The sequence below is a fragment of the Tachypleus tridentatus genome, chromosome 11, assembly GCF_004210375.1.
Source record: "Tachypleus tridentatus isolate NWPU-2018 chromosome 11, ASM421037v1, whole genome shotgun sequence".
Lineage (NCBI taxonomy): Eukaryota > Metazoa > Arthropoda > Merostomata > Xiphosura > Limulidae > Tachypleus > Tachypleus tridentatus.
The window spans coordinates 82,501,311-82,516,955 of record NC_134835.1 but is presented as its reverse complement, the minus strand read 5'-3'; the positions used below and the strand labels follow the sequence as shown (position 1 = coordinate 82,516,955).

Genomic DNA, 15,645 nt, shown 5'->3' with positions numbered 1-15,645 from the left:
ATTTCGATTTTTATCTTTAAATTCACGGAAATCTATTAACCTTTTTTTAAATTTATATTTGAGGACATATTCGTGTGAACAATCCTAAATGTCCTACCTTTTAAAGCACAGTACAGGGAAGGTAATGCTGTGTAACAATATATACAAGTATATATTATTTAAAAGTACAAAATGAATAATTTAGCCTCAACAAATACAACAGACAGTAGTGGTCGTTTGTTTGCCTTAACCTCAAAACTTTACAATGTTTAACTACAATTTGACCACCACAGGAATTGAATCCCGAACGTTAGCGTTTTTAGCTTACAATTGAGCCACGGATGTGAGGCAGAAATTATCGTGATTTGAAACCTATTAATATCTATTCCAATAATAGCTTTAAAAAGTTTAGAACTAAACATATTGGCTTATACAGAAACATTCTCGGGGTTTCTCACACTAAATTGTAGTTTTCGAAGTGAATGAGTCTAAGATCAAGTCTTGCGTATTGTTTTTTTTCGAAGTTTCAATTCCTGTTTAAAAATTTCTCTTCAGGGTTTTTAATTTGAGATACTATGTTATTAACACATTGCGTGAAACGTTAAGCAAAACATGATTTAAAGGACTGGTAACTGAAAAACAATAAAATACCAGAAGGGTGGGCACTCAGTAGAACGATTACCTCCTCTACAGTGCATTGATTATACTCGGCTTTCAAAAAATACGAAAACGTGTCGGTATATCCGTCATTATCACGAGCCATTTCTTGGTGGAACAGTGAGGAAGGACATTCTACACATGTCCATCAAGTTTCACCAAAATCCGATCATTTTTGACTAAGTTATACACCGAAAATAGCACGAAGAATCGGTTCCCCATATTAACAAATACGGTTTTTTGGAATTTTCGCGACTTTGCTCTCACCCGGATCATTTGACCGTCTGAAAAACTAATGATTTTTAAGGATCATAGTCAAAATTTACACTAACTTTCGTCCAAATCCATTTAGCCGTTTTCGAGAAATCTTGCTGACAAACACACAAACAAATACACACACAAGAGAGAAAACATAACTACCGTTCTTCTTCAGCGGCGGAGGTAAAACATTTTGAACCTATAAAGTACTGGTTTTGATCTTCTTCAAACATTATATACAAACTTTCAATAAAAGCATCGTTGGTAAGAAAAGCATAACAGAACCTTGTACGACTGTTTTAACCATTCAATAACTCGCTTGTTGTGCAACATTTTTGTTATTTTGATTACTTTTATGAAACATAGTAGATATAGACTAGATTATAATTCTGACTGAATACCAGTAATATTGATGAGGAATCAGTCTCTTCCAAGGTCGCACGAAAATGTCCACTAAGGATCCCACTTACTCCTAGTAATTATCAATGATTCCTGATCAAAAGTAAGTTATTTCTGTAGATCATAGCTAAAATATACGTTATAAATTCTATATGAAAAACAAAGTATATAAAAACATACAATCATAAAACAAGTACTTTCGAAAAGATCTCCTCAGTGGTTCAGCGGTAATAATTCTGCCAAATCGTGTTGTTAAAAACCGAGTTTCGATACTTGCAGCAGGAATAGCAAAAGAGACCCATCATGAAGCTTCATCCTTAACAAGAAACGAGCGAATGTTCAGAATAACAGTCGAATATTCGAAAGCGTTAGAATTTACGAGTCTTTTGAAATATAATTTATTCTTTTTTGAGATTTTTTGTGTCTGTTCTTTCACCATGCCTGATGTTATAAACAATACGCAAAAACAAACAAGCATAATCTATAATGATTAGAAACTTAAAATGTGCGAGTAACAATATTTTCAGTTATAAGCTCAATAATGTCTTACGAGTCACTTAAAACTTAGAATATTTAATTAAGTTAGTTATAAATTCGCATATTGAGCTAACAATGCAAAATAACATCTGGAGTGAATGAGATGACAGTTATCATAACAGTAATATTCACATTTATTTAAAATACAATTTCTGATAATATTAATCAAACTAACTTTAAATTGTTTGTTTCTTTGTTTTGAATTTAGCGCAAAGCCAATTAACAAGGGCTATCGGCACTAGCCCTCGTTAATTTAGCAGTGTAAAACTAGAGGGAAATGCAGCAAGTCATCACCACCCACAGCCAACTCTTGGGCTACTCTTTTACCAAAGAATAATGGGATTGACTGTAACATTATAACGCCCCCATGGCTGAAAGGGCGAGCATGTTTGGCGCGACGGGGATTGAAACCAGCGATCCTCAGATTACGAGTCGAATGTCTTAACTCACTTGGCCATGCCGAACCTTACTTTAAATAGAACCGGATATGACACGCATAATAAACACTTGTTTGCTTCTAATGATGAATTTCGACAGTTCATTCATGTGCACCAAACAAAAGCATCAAATAAGAAATTTTTACATTGGCGCGAAAAAAAAAGCACGTTAATATATGAGAAAACATTTTTTTCACGTGATAAATTTGGCAGAAGTTAGAGTAATAGTGTGTTTAGTTCTACTATTCTGTTCACAAGTGGCATAGAATAATAGCCTTAATTTGTCGACGAAGGGATCACTGATCTCTTCTTTACTGAACTGGATTGAGCATTGACCCTTTCAGGTGAAGTCACCGGAAGTTATAAAGTAGTAATCTTGTCGGTTCTTATCGTAATTTCGTTGTTGAGACGTGGTATACAGTTTTAAAATTGTATCTGGTATGTCATATAAAAATGCCACTGTGTGTATTGAATAGAATTATAACAATAGACCATAAACGAGTTCAGTGCCAACATAATACATTGTTAGATTCATACTAATAACTTAGGTTTAATAATAGTAACTTTAACTAACTTAACTTTAACTTTTGAGTATTTATAACTTTCGTTTTTAAGTTTGGAGGTTTCTTACATAATCCATTGTCAGATTTATATTAATAATTTAGGCTTAATAATAGTAAAGTTAACTAACTTAACTGTAACTTTTGAGTATTTATAACTTTTGTCTTTAGGCTAGGAGTTTTCTTTTAGTTTTGTTATATGGCAATTGTCAACTCATCGATTTCATACATTTTCATATTTCACACATCTTTCGATATAGACAACCCAAACTGTTAAAAAGAAGGGATCGTAAACAAAAGGAAAGATAAGTGGTATCTAAAAGCCTGATCTGAATATTTTGAAAAAGAATGTTCTAATAAAATAGTTCAAAATATTCGTCTCAGAGATAATGCAGTGCCCACTGTGTTTTCATTTCCTGATCACTTATATTTAGAAGTATGGTATTATATATAAATTTCATTAGACCGTTTAAAATAGGGTTAAATGTTTGTTTTAAGAAAACTTCTGTTTATTTTCAGCTGTTTAGTTTTATTCGAATTTGTTACGACATAAAGTTTTTAATTGTTACAGCTTTTTGCTAGATAAAGTTTCTTATAACAAAACTAATTAAATAAATGAAACTGTCAATAAATTAACCAACACAAAATTGTTTAGTAAACTTGAAATTAAACAACAATATTAATCTCTTTTGCATCTGCTTAAGAACTCGGGATTTCTATGCAATCAGTGAGAATGTATTTAAAACTTACGAAGCAGTTATGAACCATCTGTTTTTTTTATGAAAATTAATTTCTATATGTGAGCCAAAACAGCTGTAATCATTGCAATGTCTGTTTATACAGACTTTTATGTTTGTTTGTTTGTTTGGAAATTTCGCACAAAGCTACTCGAGGGCTATCTGTGCTAGCCGTCCCTAATTTAGCAGTGTAAGACTAAAGGGAAGGCAGCTAGTCATCACCACCCACCGCCAACTCTTGGGCTACTCTTTACCAACGAATAGTGGGATTGAACGTCACATTATACACCCCCATGGCTGGGAGGGCGAGCATGTTTAGCGCGACGCGGGCGCGAACCCGCGACCCTCGGATTACGAGTCACACGCCTTACGCGCTAGGCCAAGACTTTTATGTATGAATATTTATTTCGGATGAATCTCCGATTTATTGTTACGTACGTCACGTATTACTATCTGAGATAACCAGAAATTTGAATTTGAGATTAGTAGTTAATAAACGTAGTATGTATCAAATTTTCATGCGTAATTACAGGGATGAATTTTCGGCCAGAACACCTATCCTCATGTCTTTAAAAACTTTGAAGTTTATCGTACTAATTTTCTCCCACAGCGGTGTTTTTTAAAGTGTTATCTCTTTGTGTGTTTTTCATATAATGATCCCTACTAGGTAAAATATTGATTATGTAAAACATTGTTGCTGCTGAAGTGCAAGTTATTTTAAACATACAGTTGAGTGTTACTATTTGATGAGGCCATTGAGTAGGAAGTCTAATGCTGATACGAATCAAGAATAAGCCAGATAACGATTCGTTATGCCTGTGGGTGTTTTATAATAATGTATGATGGTGAGTTTACAAGAAAACGAAAATAATATTTTGATATTTCTGCCAATGAATAAAATTATATGAAAATGGTTTATTGACGTGCTTGTAACTGAGATTATAGAAGTGTAACGTTTTGTTATGATTTCTGTTAATATGATAAAGGGATTTCAGCTTACTTCCCGATGAAGTGATAACATCTTGACATGCTGCCGTTGAAAGTAAAAAAACAACAACAACAAAACTTTCATTAACTAACATTGCTTCTTTAAACACAAAATAAAATTATACACGAAAAGATAAACTTTATTTACAAGGGCTTGGTCGTTTGAGTGTATGAAACTCTGAAATAATACACATCTCTCTGGGTTACAAGGACACCGAAAACTAAAAGATAAGTTTCTACATGCGTGAAATTATTGGGAAACAACGTATGTTAATTACGTAAAAGGTTTCTTGCGTGAGTACAGGAATGTGATTCATTGTTATAGGTAATATAGAAAAATAAAGATATTATTACAATTTTCGCTATTCATTGTCTAATGTAATTTAAAATAAACCTGTTTGTGTGCCGAATAGAGTATTTCCTTAGTAATTTTATACTCTCGAAGGCAAAATAGGAAGAAACCAAAAGGACATTACAAATAAACTTCTGTTAGGCCTTCTTTATTGTTTCGGTATTTTTCTGATTAGTTCGTTTCTTTACGGCTTTTTCCAATTATATCTCAGCGTTGTACAAAGTTTAATGGGTCGAACTTCGTATGATACAATAACTTGTAATACTTGAACCCAATAAAAATAAAACAAACACCCGCTTTTGTGCTTTCCGTCTGTTTTCTTTTTCTAGTGGTTATACGCTACCATGCGTTTTTGATACATAACAATAACAATAATAAAAAAAAACAAAACGTGTTCTTGGTATAGGACCAACAAGTTCAAGTTGAATGAATTTTCATACATTTTATGACTATGTTTAACATAAGTTACGGCTTCGTGAAACCATCACTCCTTCCATATATCCGAGTTCATATCGATTTCGTGAGTATTGGGACATCACTCTTTCACCCTTGATTTCGCTTTCTTAATAATTTCAAGTAACCCCCTGCAGAACATCTTCGATTAACTCAGTGAAACGGCTGCCGTTTGGAGTTAGTGTTATTTATCGCAGATTTGTATCGGCGAGGTCGTGAGAACTGCCTTGTACAAACTCCAGTAAGGGTCGTTACCACGCGATCATGATAAAGTATTACTAAAATAAGAAAAGGGAAAAGCTGATGCACGTGCTCTTGACTATCGACTACCTGATATATATGTCTTTACAGTAGTAAATTTCAACATAAAGGTTTGCATCTACTTTAACATAAGGTAGGTTTTATCTACCTGACGTACCATCCATCAGAAAGATTATAAATGAACCAAGTACAAAAAATTTCAAAAACAAACTATTACATTACGCAAAGTTGTTGTAGAACGGGATTGTACATACGTTTGGTTCATTCAACACAAGAAACCAGAAATACTAATTTGTGCTTAATACTGTTGAACATATTTGGACGCATACAGATATTTCATAAACTTCGCTTGATAAAGTGAAAAATATACCCTTAAGACATTCGTTTTAATATTCATTAATTTTTATTTTAACAATACAATTGTAATTTCGTATCAGTGACGACGAAATATGTGTTTTAATTTTTTTAAGAACTGTAGGCATGAACGTGCCAGATGGTTAGGAACAATCTAATTGTTTCAGACATCATAGTAGGGTTTCAGTCAAACCATGTCAACATTTATTAAAACGATTACGTCACTGGAAACAAACATGTCTGATTTTCTCTGACAATTAAACCGATTTGCAAGGGAAATTTTTGTTATCTGTTGTATTTTGAGATATTGAATGTTGTAAATTCTTCATTATCTTCCCATTATACTCGTATTTCTTTCTCTAAAAATAGTTCAATAAATCATCAATAGAGTCCAGGTCTGACGTTTCTAGAATTTTTCACTCTAACATGGATTCCTTCCCCCACCGAACTTTTCGTAACATTGTAGGATGACTTCTACTTTCATGGCTTCCAAGTCATTTGCCTTCTCTTGTGGAACTTTTGAAAGTCAACATCCTGGTGCTATGGTCTCTGTCCCATTCTATAATCGTTTCTTGCATGCTTTCCTCTTCATTCGCTTTCCAGCTGACATACCTATTAGGATTTCTTTACACCTTCCATTCATATAATTTCGTATGTGTTTTTTTCCCTTGAAAAAAATTTAAAAAGAAAACTGCGTATCTTCTTCACTTCCCTTTTCTGTGAAGCAACGCTTTCACGGTTTGTACTTGAGTCACGTAACACGAATAAAAGTAGTTTTATTTTTGTATCCAATAAAGTTTTCAAAACCGAACAGAGCGTACATGGAAAACACATGCATTTTTTTTCCGTCTGAATAAATTCAGTTAGCGATTCTATTGGAGCGTGTATGGAATGCATTCCACACGCAACAAAAACTTTATGGTTCATGTTTAGGATTATCTTGTTGAATTGAAAATGACAGCAAAATGAATTCTGAAAGAGGAATACTTTTAGGAAATTACTGTCTGTGTGAAAAGTGAAACGTTTTTATAATAATAATAAGACTAAAATAGTATTAATTGGTATGATAACCAAAGAATACTCTGATGCATAGAATTATAACAGTACTCTGCCATTATAATAAGGTTTGATTCTATTATAATGAGGCTGTTTTATCTACTTGTGTGCTCGATACCCCTTTCCACAATTTTTGGTCCGAATATCGCAAAAATCGGATATTATACTAAATTTGACTCGGGTTTGGTTGTTTGTTTTGAATTTCGCGCAAAGCTACACGAAGGCTATCTGCGCTAGCCGTCCCTAATTTAACAGTGTAAGACTAGAGGGGAGGCAGCTAGTCATCACCACCTACCGCCAGCTCTTAAGCTACTCTTTTACCAAATAATAGTGGAATTGACAGTAACATTATAACGCCTTCACGGCTGAAAGGGAGAATATGTTGGGTGTGATGGGAATTTGAACCCGCGACCCTCAGGTTACGAATCAAGTACCCTAGCCACCTGGCCATGGACTCAGGGAGTGTCCTAATGGGCTTGCATTTGTGAACTACTTTTCAAAGTAGTTAAGCGCATACTTCCTCAGGCTTAATTTTACAAGAACATTCGTGACATACCAGCAGTAAACGGCTAATTGCTAAGTGTCAGACTTAGTCTCACTATAATATCCACTTAGGCATTTGGAGAGAGGTATTAAAGATAAAAGTATATATACGCAAACATTATTGTTTGTTTATGTTTCATTTCCACCATATCCACTTATTGTACAGTCGTGACAAAAATATTTGCATATAGTTCTATATTGATGTTATTGTCTATATTCATGAAATATTTATTGAGTAAATGCTCGAGTAATAACAAAGAGTGTAGCGTATGATCAGAAAAACGTGTACAAGTTGTTATTCTGGACTGTATAAGTTGTTTTGTATACTTGTTAATCAAAACACGTACCTATTGCGTATGAAAAGGGTGAGTTTTCTGATATAATGCCTTACGACAGAAATGGTATGAACATATTCATTCTAGTGTATTTAGAAGAACAGTGATTAGGAGACTGACTAAACAATATTATTTTGCAAAGGGCTATCTGCAAATCAATATGAACCAGAATTCACTGCCGTCACCATGTTACTTGGGCAAGACAACATGCCAACTTACAGTTAAATCACTAGTGACACGTCATCTTTTTAGATGAGTCGTGTTGCTAGCTTGTTAGAGCTAATGGCAGGACTTGTGTTCACCGTTTGTCTAGAGTACAGATGAGGAAAGTCTTTCTTTTATAGAAGGAACACAGAGAAGGTGGTGCAGTATATATTATGGGAGCTATTGATAATATTGGAAAAACTACTATTCATGTCTTTCACGGAAACGTTACATGATAGAGTAAGATTTGGCAATAACCTTGTATTCCAGGATGCCAATGCCACTGCCAAAATACACTTATTGTACAGGTTTATCTCTACCAGGAGGACGTTATAAGATTGTCATTGCCAGTAAAGTCTTCAGATTGTAATTCCGTTGAGAAATGTTGGGCATAATTGAACCTGAAAATTGCTAACCATGATCTTAAACTAGCTACTACAGCTGAGTTACAGCGTCTTCTAGCGAGAAGTTGGAAAGAAATCGCAAGGGATCACATCAATAACTTCACTGAAAGCATGCAAAGTTATTTTGCGGAAGTTATTGGAGCACGAGAAGGAACAACCAGGTACTTAGTGTTTAATATGAACTAATATGAGGTTACAGGCGCTATTTATAGTAATTTGATGTTATATTTTGTAGTTATATATGCTTTGGTAAAGTTTTGTTGTGATATAGAAAATGCTTAATTAAACATCTTTTACAGGTGTCTTATAAAATTGTTTATTGTTCTAATAAATCGATTATGATTTCCATAGAACCTGTCTTATTATATATGTTATATCTCATATTTAGATATTTGATATAACATTCATTTTTCAGTTTAACAGTGTTAAATGTTTTTGTATTAAACCTTGATAATAATAACGATCTTATTTGTAACAAAATATGTAAACATTTTAGTCAAGGCTGTACTTGCTTATTTCCGTCTATAGGACTAGTACGTCTTGTATTGTAAATGAAGTAAAGATATATACAACAATATTACTTGTATTTTAGTAATAACCAGTAATGCTGTCTTCGAGACCATAAAACAGCTGTGTATCAGTTGAGCTTTCTTCCATATACAAACATGTCGAACAGTTGTTGATATAACTAATAGCTGCTTCAGTTGATAAATTACTAATTCTGTTGTTTTTCATTATCAATCACAGCGATTAGGAGTAGTCGATACATGCATACATTTTGAATGCCCTAGTACATGTGATCCAATGAAACTAACAGGCCTTAAGCAAATTCCATTTGGCAAAATTGTGAATTGAACTGAAATAAATTTTTACTACTTAGAAGCAAGAACAGACAGGTATTTTCAACAGTTTGTTCTTTGTTCCACAGGTAAGTGTTCTTTGGCAATGACATTTTCAATCCGAACAACACTTTCTAAACAACATGGACTAACCGGCCAGGTCAGATACCCCAAGAATGAGAAATAACATACTTTGATTTCTACTGCTGATCAAGAATGGAAGGACACCTATTCAGCAGTACCCGCCGCTACCTCGACTACGTTTAACCAACTTTGACTATCATAACTGCAAATGCGGAGAGTGTTCAATAGATTAAAGCAGCTCGAACCTTTGACCTCTCGATCTTCGGCATGGTCAAACGCAGCCTACAAAATTCAAACTGTGACTTTAGTTTTCACATGTCGCACTGTAAAATAAATGTTTGTGTTAATGTAATGTACAAACGTATGCTAACGATTTAGGAATTCACATGGACCAAGCTCGTATATAAATAAATCACAATATACTTGTAACTAGCTTACGTTGCTACACAAAAAAAATGTTTGAGTGATAATGATAAATATCACTGGTGAGTATGATTTTAAAAAAAACGATAAAATGAAAAACTCGAAGCTTATTTGAAAACTTTGGTATAAGATAATTTGATCTTATTTTTGTTTACTCTCGCTTCTTGTACTCAGAGCTAAACCTTCAGGATATCCTGTAGAAATATCTTTCACTTCACACGCGAAGAATGTTTAAAAGGAACAAACTTCCTAAGGCTATGTGGACGACAAGTTAGTGCAACGTTTTTCAAAACAGCTTAGTTCAACGATAGAGGTTCTATAATGTAGTGAACTAATCTATGGTTCAAAGAAATAAGTATATTAGTATTCTTTTCCACTCGTCCAACTCAGACGTTGAATATCTGTGAATATATATCTGTTAGGACAAGCACGTGGATAACTATCGATATGGAGATTACAATATGAATAAAGAGCTATATACGCACATATTATCGCATATGTAGATAGATACATTGTAAATACAAGTAAATTGCTATAAACGTACAATGTACTTTGTTTAGTGCAAAGGGTAAGTCAGACTATAAAACTCAGCTAAGAAGTTTGAGATAACCAAAATAAATGAGCAGAAAACTTATGCTCATTGAAGACCATTTTCAAATTATCAATCATCAGACAGTTTGGTTTGGTTTGTTTCGAATTTCATGCAAAGCTACATGAAGGCTATCTGCGCTAGCCGTTCCTAATTTAACAGTGTAAGGCTAGAGGGAAGGCAGCTAGTCATCACCACCCACCGCCAACTCCTGGGCTACTCTTTTATAAACGAATAGTGGGATTGACCGTCACATTATAACGTTTCCACGGCTGAAAGGGCGAGCATGTTTGGTGTGACAGGTATTCGAACTCGCGACCCTCGGATTACGAATCGAGTGCCTTAATCACAGGTTATGCCGGGCTACTCATCAGACAGAAATCCCTGTTTGCTTATTCTCGTTTCTAATTACTAAAACCAAACTGTTATCTTCAACAACAGTGCCACACATTCTGTCGGCACATTTGTGTGAGTATAGTGTTATTAAAGTACAACTTTTTAATGTCATATGCTGGAGTGTATTGCATAGTAAGGACAAGCACAACACATCGACTAGAGGGGTTCAATTCCCCGCGGTGTACATAGCAAATAGCTCAATGTGATTTCGCCCTCAAACAAACAAACGTTTTGCACCTTTAGTTCTAATCCTGGTTGTGGCTAGGGAGAAAATTAGTGAGACCCAAACACTGAAAAGTATCTAGAGTCAGCTTTACATATTATAAATGTTTACAATCTTACAGTACGTTACGTTTAATTTCAAATCTTAACCGAGATCCGCACTTTCATGACCTCATAGCAAGCTACGCCCATGGTTCTTACACTGATGATGAAATTTGTTTGTTCTGAAACGTCGAGTACCATGTATACATTATCGTTCACCTATAACTTTCGCAAATATCAAGAAAACACATTGTTTATCCTAATAAAATATCAACAGAATATAAGGTTAAAACTTGTGGTTAAGTTTAGATCACAAGTGTATGAAATCGCTATGGTGATTTGTAAATATATTGTTTGAACCTTTAAAATATTGGTAAACCATGAAATATATAGATACCCACTTCTACTTTCTACGAGTACTTACATACACTAGAGATTCAGGAGTAAATATTCTTTTAAATAAGTGTTCCCAAGGTATGGGAGTACTCTTGGAGCCCATGGAAACAGTAAAAAAAGAGGATACAAAACGGAAAATAACGTGTTTAATGAATGTTGGTATTTTATTCGTCGAATCCTCGCTGCCATAGCACTGTTGTCAATTGTTCATGAAACCCACTTGAAGTAAAAATAGCCTAAGAAGGTCGAAACGTTGTTCTGTACTTTATTCTAATTAAAGTTTTGATATCCATACTAGCCGTCTTGAGAATATGTTGTCGATTGCTCAATTTTTGTTTTAGCGCAAATCTACACAATGAGCTCTATGCATTTGTTTGCCGCGGAGAGTTGAACCCCACGTTTTATCATTCTAAATCTGGAAACTTATTGCTGACTCACTGGGGGACGAGCCAACCAGACACAGTGGAAAATATTAGAAGTATTGGTTGAGAGTAAGGGGAAAACCCTGTGAGTTTTGTAAGAACAGTAACACTTGCAGATAATACGTGACAACATGAAGTTATGTTGAATCTGAGTATTATAGAACTACTATACATAAACAGAGTCGGCATTAATAATGGTCAGAATCTGAGAGGTGTGTTGTTAGGACAGTGATAACTCTCCGGATTTACAACGATAAAATCAGGGGTTCAACTCCCCTCGATAGATACAGCGGATAGCCCGATGTGGTTTTACTATAAGAAAACACATTTTCTAAGAGATGTAATGTATAAATGAACCGAAAACAAGGAATTTTCTTCTACTAGTCCAATAAAAGAAAAACTACAGTAAGTCATGTGAAATTATAATTATACTTTATGATTCAAGTTTTAATTTTTTCACCCTACAAGAACTATCTCAGAAGCATCACATAAGCTTTACTTCTTTGTAGGTTGTTATCACGGTTGTATTTATATATACAGTGTATAGATACAGCAGAATAACTGATGCTGTATTGTGTGCATTTGTGTAATACGATCATAATATGTTAATTGATATTTCTTTTTCTCACTATTTAAAAGTAACAACGTCACTCAATTAATGTCTCCTCAACAAGTTTTAAAAATTCTATAAATATTCGAGATTGGAATGTTCGATGATGTTTTTTTCTTACACACTTTTTAACAAATGAAAACACTTTGAAATAAAGCTCGAACTAATTATGCTGTAATTGTTTATTGGCTTTCACAAAATAAAATAATTTCTCGAAAGCGAACGCGAAAAGCTTCTTGCGTTGTTGGCTATGTTTTTATGTACGTGTTTGTATTGTTTCTCAGTAGAAGGGTTTTCTTTATGTCACGTGATAAGCACGCAGTGTTACGACAAGAATTTTTCGAAAGTTTAAGAAATTAGCTGAAGGTACACGTATGTAAGCTTAGGTGAGACTAGAGGAGATTATTGATTCATTTATTGAGTCTGTTACTAATGTGAATTGATTATTGAGTTTCTGAGTTTCTTAGTTGGTTTGTCTGTTAAAATTAATTCAACGTCGAAAATTTTGAGTTTGTGTTTCAACGAAGAGCTGGAGGTATGAGAAGTTAGGTGAATGTCTGGTTGGCGTTATTCTTGAAGTTAGGCCTATCTTGGTTCGTGCGTTATTCTTGAAGTTAGGCCTATCTTGGTTCGTGAAACCATGCAAATTGTAGTTGAAGAAATAAAACGCTTTCGTTATCATTAAATGGGCTGGCGTTTGCATTATTTTATTACAGAATAATCCAAAAGCATCTGTCTAATAATAGAAATGAAACCGTTACAGTGCTAGTATCAGTAATGTGGTTATTTTTCAAGTTAATGAGGATATATTTAAAGTCATCATCAGAAAACAAGACTCTTAATAATATTTGAAAAATACTTTTAATGACTCTAATAATTTAGTAAAAATAAAACTAATGAAACAGAAGCTTCTAACAAATATTTATCAACATATTCCTAAGTTGATTGAAGCATCCAAAAATCATAATGGCGAGAAATGTATGTTTAGGTATTTTACCAGTTAATATCACTATATATGTAAAAATGGCTGGTTTGGATGACCGAAGAAGGTCGAAACGTTGTTCGCTCCTCTACATAAAAAAAAAAAAAAAAAAATTCAACGTAAACCAGCCGTTTTAAAGTATATATTTCTCTACAAGTGGGTTTTCTCGTCATCACCGAGTTAATAGCAGTGTTTAAAAAAAAAAAAAAAGTCAGCTTACTTATATACGCATCGATGCTGTATGTTTAGGAAACAAAGCACCATATAAACACAACTATCTGTTTAATACAAAGTTTTCAAACTAACTTTTGAACAGTTTACTATCACCACATATTTGTGCACACTGATAGTATTGTGATTTCTTCCTGGTGATATCCGGAAGGATGTCCGTTATCAAATGTAATTATTCGTCTGTTACAGTACAACGACCCTAGCACAGCTTCCAGTTGATCAAATAAGTGAATAACATTAATGGTAATGAAGAGTGTAGAATAACACTGGTAAGAGATCTGGATGTATATCAAAGAAATGGCGACCCGTTCGATATTTACAGCACCCTTTGACCGAACAGGTTTGAGTTAAACAAGATAGCTCTGTATGGTCAGGTGTTGATAGTGGTATTTAACTTTAAAGGGTTAAATCAAAAACACATGTAACATTAGTCTTCCCTTTGACCTTAAATGACTAAGGAAAGAACAAAATGAATCATGTGCGTGTGTGTTCAAGGTCAACAGTGCTACCTGACTTAAATACTTAAATCAATTAAAAACAATGTGTTTAACCTTGAAAACGCCAGAAATTAAAGGGTTAAAAATCAAGATAAAAGCAGTTTACTCGACATCATTGTTACTCTTTCACTTAATCGTATTAAGATGAAGAATAAGAAAAAACTGGCGTACTTGATGGTAACGGTATTCCCCAAGTTGAAAGGTTTGAGCCAGATATTGAAATAATATATGTTTAGTCAATGTTGAGAAGACTCTCTGAGTTAAAAAAAGTTTGAGTCAAACTTCAAGGCTGTACCAATGTGCTCGATATTGAAAATACTATCAAGTTTGAAAGATTTGAACCAAGGTTAAATTATGGACTACCTGTTCGATGTTATCAAAGATTTCTGACTTAAAATGTTTGGGTTAAATACCGACGAAAAGACGGTTCGTTCGATATTGACAACGCCTGTTGTTAGGTTAAAAGGTTTGACTTTAAGATGAAGGTAAAACTATAAAACAGACTTTGTTGAAATGTGTAGACTTCAATTAAATTATATAAGACGAGAAAACCTTATAACTCGAGTGTTTTCTGAAGAAGAATCGTCCAGCCTTTGAGAGCGCTCCAGTTATAGGGCTTTTATCGTTTTGTATTGAGACTTCTTGAGCTTGCGTGTTTCTCTGACGTCATGGATATAATTATATGTTACTGTCACCTCATTACCAGGCGTAACAACTTTCAACGTGAACTTATTAGTTTCAAGTTGTGCCTTACCCAGTTTTAGGGCTCGGCATGACCAGGAGGTTAAGGCACTCGACTAGCAATCTGAGGGTTGCAGGTTCGAATCCCCGTTACATCAAGCATGCTTACCCTTTCAGCCGTGTGGGGTTATAAAGTTACGATCAATCCCACTATTCGTTGGTAAAAGAGTAGCTCAAGAGTTGGTGGTGGGTGGGGATGACTTGCTGTCTTCCCTCTAGTTTTACACTGCTAAATTAGGGACAACTAGCGCAGATAGCCCTCGTGTAGCTTTGCACGAAATTCAAAAGAAACCAAACCACAACCAAGTTTCAGCTACTTAATATATAACAACTTAAGCAAAACAAGAACAGTGTAACAATAATGTAGTCAAAAGCTTTCAAAGATTTTCTCTCAAAACCCTTATAATAATATCAAGTATGGCTCCTCGTTAAAGAGCTTTATTTATAAAAATATTCAACGCATAAACATTCAAATTTAACCATTTACTCTTTGCATAGTGATGCAGATTAAAGCAAAATTGAATTTCGAAGTAATTTTACGTCTCCTTCAACCGTATCGTTTTGATTAATATCAAAGTTATTTTCAAAAGGACATGGTTGAAAGCTGAAGCAGCTAGATGGGTCTTGAGACACATTTCGACTGAGGTGAAAAAAGCCT

General features: G+C 34.2%; 1 protein-coding gene across 6 annotated transcripts in view; it reads right to left on the bottom strand.

The window, feature by feature from the left end:
- Positions 1-15,645, bottom strand: part of LOC143232609 (tyrosine-protein phosphatase 10D-like) — a 119,884-nt gene that overhangs the window by 73,133 nt on the left and 31,106 nt on the right. The window lies entirely within an intron of this gene.